The 5,281-nt window shown below is 48.0% G+C and overlaps 1 protein-coding gene and 1 long non-coding RNA gene across 4 annotated transcripts in view; one reads left to right on the forward strand and one right to left on the reverse strand.

The window, feature by feature from the left end:
- Positions 1 to 2,287, forward strand: part of LOC113210443 (protein glass) — a gene marked incomplete in the record, with an annotated part of 212,275 nt that extends 209,988 nt beyond the window's left edge. For both annotated transcript variants that reach the window (XM_052271071.1, XM_052271072.1), the window contains 1 exon segment: positions 1 to 2,287.
- Positions 1 to 5,281, reverse strand: part of LOC113210302 (uncharacterized) — a 178,243-nt gene that overhangs the window by 2,378 nt on the left and 170,584 nt on the right. The window lies entirely within an intron of this gene.

The following is a 5,281-nucleotide window of genomic DNA, read 5'->3' on the forward strand; positions in this document are numbered from 1 at the left end:
TTTCCGGGACAGTCATGAGTGACCCCTTCTTTCAAGCGTATTTATTGATGACAGTGAAGGTAGGGTGTGGCGAATCGTTGAAAAATGTTTGCAGCTCTGCCTGCGCCAAAGCTTTTCTCTCTAGTACCTTTCATTTGTGAAATGAGTTTATTTACTTAATTTATGATTCTTGGACAGTTTTGCTCTCTCTTGAAGATCTCATTTGCTTCTCAACAATTGTAAACGTCAGTATAAATTAGACTATGGCATTAGTGCGCACAATCCAATATATAATTCTTGTCTGCACAGTATTCTTTGTGTTTATGATAGATTTTGTGTAATGTGGTTTGATATGATCAGTAGTATGAGCGTTATTATAATTCTGTGTTTGACTGTAGATTCTGCATGTATCTAACGTTTGTTTTGAGCTAAATTGTCCCTAAGAATAAAATACTTGTAATCACGTGTTGTTTATGTAGTAACACTTGCTGGCAAGTGATTAGAAATAAAAGGGAACAAATCGGTGATGGCATTCACCTGTAAGTCCAAATTGTGGGCAATGTAGAAATTTTACATAATTTATACTTATTGCGATAAACCAAAGCCTCCATACACATGTTTTTGTAGACAGCAACTGAAAGGTTGAGTACAAATCACGGTTTGGTCCCATATAAACTCACGTAATCAATTTAAATGATCTGTGTGTTGTAAAAATTTCCCCCCATCACATGTTTTCTGTAATATTAACCATTTTGTGTGTGTTTGCCTTCTAATACGATGGTTAAACTCAACACTCATTCTGTGTTTTGGAATGACGCTCTAAAGTGAGGTGTATACCGAGCTGACGCTCAAATGACTGTTCAGTAACTAAGTTTGCTCATCCAGCATTCCATTCGGATACATAGGAAGGAAGGCATATAATATGACAAAGTAAACAAAGTAAAATTATTTTGATACTTTGGCCTGATGGTTGTATGTGTGTTTTGTTTAGCCTCAAGATCGATAACTAGATCGGTATAGTATTTGTCAGTAGAAATTGTTGTTATTCTGTAGGACCAAATATATTGTTATTTTCAGTTGCACTAAGTGCATATTTTGCTTTCTCATATACGTACAAAACACAATGAGCAATTAGCCCTTTTGATTTCAGAATTATATGTCAGTGATAGATGAATCTTACTTGTTGAGTTTGTAGTCAATGTGCCTTTTGTATTCCCCTCAACTGTTAGTCATTTCACTTCATGAGTTTTATAACGCTCTGCATCTGCATGCATTGTTCTGTATCCCTACTGCTCTGTAACATTTCCTAGTGTTTAATTTCGTAAATGTTGATAGTTTCTCTACTCAGTGAAAATGAGATGTTTGGCCGAGTGAGGTACGCTGGTCGTAATCTTCACAGGCTATAGGAAGTTATTTTTGATAATGCTTAGCTGATGTACTGAACGCGCTGGGAGAAGCAGTCGTCTTTTTTGTACTTTTTTTAATTGTGGAGGCGCGGTACGAAGGCGAATATCGCATCTTGTTAGTTACCTTTTTATAATTTATTATTGACGTAACTGCGTTCTGAACGCGGATTAGTTTCTGTCTTACTTGTGACGTACTTATAATGCAAAGTTGTGAAGGCAATGCCTTTTTTTCTTTTTAACTACGACGATGATAGTCGAATGATGTCGAATTAATGTTTTGTTTTTCGCCAAACCTTTCCAATGTCTGTGAATGTTTAATTTAACGTGATGGTTTCGAAGACTGCTCTCGCTCTCTTTCTTTTGTCTTCAACAACAATATCAGCCTTTTACTTTCAACTGTCTCAAATTTCTGTTCTTGTCTCTATTGTATACGAAACACGTAATGTTTCGTATGTCGTAAATTGGCACACGCAGCAGAGCAATACGACCGTGTGGCGTTGAGGTCGCTCGAGACATCCTGATGTGCAGAAGGATTGTATGGCTGTAACTGAAGGATAAAGTTCGTTGATGGAATAGTATACTGGAGATGGACCTGTACATAGTGTAACCAATTGTAATTTATTTTTAAATTAATAACTGTTGTTGAGTAAAAGTTGCTTTTGATTGGTGTTCAAAACACAAGAAAGTCCAAAAGCCATTAATTTAAAAGAAGTTTATACTTGTAATGTAAAAGTGATAATGTAGATGTTAAATGTTTTAAGTTGCGCTTGGATGGAAGCTTACTCATGTTTTAATTTTTCACAGTTTGCTCAAAATGTCCCTGTTCTGCTAGTGTTTTGGCACTGCCCGAACCCTGGTAGTGTCCTATTTTCAATAAACCACTCTTTCTCATTTACACGAAAGATTTTAATCAATCCTACCCGTACCTCTCAAATAATTAACAACGACTCAAAAATTGCTAGAAAACAATTTTCGGAATAAAAGATGGAATTTAGCAGATACAAAATAAATACCAGGAGGCTAATACAAGTACACCCAAAGCATACAAGAAAATGTTCAAAAATATAAAAATACACAAACAGACACGTCAAAAATGCAGGAAGAATTCAAGAAGCTACGAGAGACACGACGCAACGCATGTCGTCTCTACCTGACGGCGCCTTTTAGGGCCGAGCGAGTAGGCAACCCGCCCGCACGCGGCACAGTCTAGGTAAGTGCGGAAGGGCGTGCGCGGCGAATCAGCCATCGTGGCGTGCACGACCCATTTAACACGCCAACGGTAAGTCATAATGAAGTACGCAGCAGAGAGAAATTCAACGACGAAAAACTGAACCCACGGGCGCGGGGGCGTGGGCGGGTCCCCGCCAGACACCAGGGCTTGGCGTGGCGTGGCGGGGCGTGGCGCGCGCCGCCTGGACGTGCTAATAGAGATACAGCCAGGTGTGGGAGGCAAAGAGTCCGGGTCGGGCTGGGCGTGCCGGGCCACATTTGGCCCGACAGACCTCCTTCGTCACGAGGCGGGCGGCGGTGGCGGCGGTGGTGCGGTGGTCGGGTCCTGCGAGTGGGCGGGCAGGGCGGGCCAGGAGGGCGGCCAGGCGCCTTCGACACTTCATCACGCGAATATGAGCGGGGCGGGGCGGGGCGGCGCGATAGTGCTGTTGTTGCAGCGCCGCCCACGCAGCGCCACGCCGCCACACCTGGGCCACACAATGGTGCGGGGGTGGGTGACCGCGCGCACGGCCGACAGCGCACGCAGGACACGGCACGGACACGGCACGGACGCGCGCGCCTGAATTGTTGGATGCGGTCATAAAAACTGAAGGCGACGAACGCGCGTCATAATGTCCGTCTGAGAACGGCGTAATTGCGTCGCATTAACGGCGCGCTGCTCCGGCCGGGCGGGGCGGGGCGGGGCGGGGCGGGGCGGGGCGTGTGGCGGCCGGGGCCTTAGAATACGAGCAGCGCGGAGGTGCGGAGCACTGCGGGGCCGACGCCGTTCACAGCGCCGAAAAACATCCAGCGCCCGACACGAGCTATACCTGATAGCGCGCGCGCCAGGCCCAGCAGGGTACAGCACCAGCGCGGCGCGGCAGAGGCGGAGGCGGCCCGAGCGCCGTGCATCCCGGAGGTAGGCAACACGCTCACGGTCGTGCGGGTGGGTTGCCTACCCCCGCAATTGTCCGGCGCTCCAGCAGCACTCTAGCCGCGCTTCAGTGGCGCTCCAGCAGCGCTTCAGCAGTACTTCAGCAGCGCTTCGGCAGCGCTTCAGCAGTGCTCCAGCAGTTGCCCTTCATGAGCTACAGGAGCGCTCCAGCCAGGAGTAGAGGGGGGGGGGGGACGACTCTGGGAACCATGTGTACACCCGCCTGGGACTGGGAATCGCCAGGATTGAAATTAATCGAAAGCAAAAGAAATCGTTTTAACTAAGCGGGGAACTAGTGGAACTGGTGCAAATCAGTCGAAATAGGCGTTTCCTACCACTAGAAAACCCGAGGGGGCAATAACTCCGGGAATCATGTGTACACCTGTCTGGGAATCATCAGGATAAAAATTGGTCAAAATCAATAGAAATCGCTTAGAATAAGCGGGAAACTAGAGAAACAAGTACAAATCAGTCAAAATAAGCGTTTTATACCACTAAAACCCCCCGAAAAACCTATGTAATAATTACAGGCGGACGGGAATCACCGGGAATCAAGAATTTCGGGAATCATGTGTACACTTCAAAAGAGAGTTATTGCCCCCTCGAGAAAACCTAAGAAATAAAGAAAAGCGGCCGGGAATCACTGGCAATCAAGTATTTCGGGAATCATGTGTACACATGAAAAGGGAGTTATTGCCCCCTTGGCTCTAGCAGTTTCCCTACCAGAGCTCCAGCACTGCTGCCCGAGCAGCTCTAGCGGTGCTCCAGCAGTGCCCCCTGGCACCACTCTTCGTTTGCAATTACATTTTTAAAAACAACGCATGGAAATTTGAATATTGAGAGCCGCGCGGTGGGTAACTCCTCCGTCGACGTGTCTGCATGTCTGCCGACTGCCGTCTCACCCGCATACAGAGTGCAAAGTCTGAAGCCCGACCCCGGTCGACCCTCATCTCTGGACGTTCTCGTCTCGGCAGTGTTTTTGTCGCGGGGTGGTGGTGGTGACGCGGCTGCGGCCTATGGTGTGTATACGGCCGTGGTTTGCGCGGCCTCGCCGGGCCTCCTCCTCCCCGCCGGGCCTCCTCCTCCTCGCCGGGCCTCCTCCTCCCCACCGAGCCTCGCCCATTCCCGCCCGGGCACCCACGCTGACGGCCGTGCCCTGCAGGGCGAGCCCTCCTGGCTACCGAGCCCCACCGGCTGCCCCCCACACCTGGACAAGTGCGGCACATGCGGGTGTTGCGAATGTTGCGCGTCACATGAAAAAATGTGTGTAAGATAAGAGGCTTGTAAAACTGGAAAAGTAAGGCGAAAAACAGCAATTTTTAACTTAAAATCTAGATGCATAATTAAGTTTAAAAAAAAAGTCTCTATTTCAATATAAATTAGTTCATTGCGGCCAGAAACAAGGGAAATGGCCAGAAAATGAACATCCAGGGCGCGCGGAGGTTATGTTAGGTTCCATTTATTGGCCTTTTCCCGTGTTTCTGGCCAGATTTCGACCTGGGCTGCAGCGCGTCGAGGAGGTGGACTTGACCCGACCTGAACGCGGGCAATCCGGAAGACCAAGACTCGTAAAGCAGGACCGAGTTCTGACGTTTCCGCCCACAGAAGCAGGCGGCAGCTGAGTGGCGAGTGCATTGGCGTGTGGTCCAGGAACTGTCGGCGCACGGATCGAATCCCTGCCGTAAAACTTTTTTCCCGCTCTGTTGATCATGTCTTCGATCATTTTTCTTGCTCCTCCGCTCTCTATTACGAA

Source organism: Frankliniella occidentalis, unplaced genomic scaffold, assembly GCF_000697945.3.
Source record: "Frankliniella occidentalis isolate FOCC.00 unplaced genomic scaffold, Focc_3.1 Scaffold149, whole genome shotgun sequence".
Classification (NCBI taxonomy): domain Eukaryota; kingdom Metazoa; phylum Arthropoda; class Insecta; order Thysanoptera; family Thripidae; genus Frankliniella; species Frankliniella occidentalis.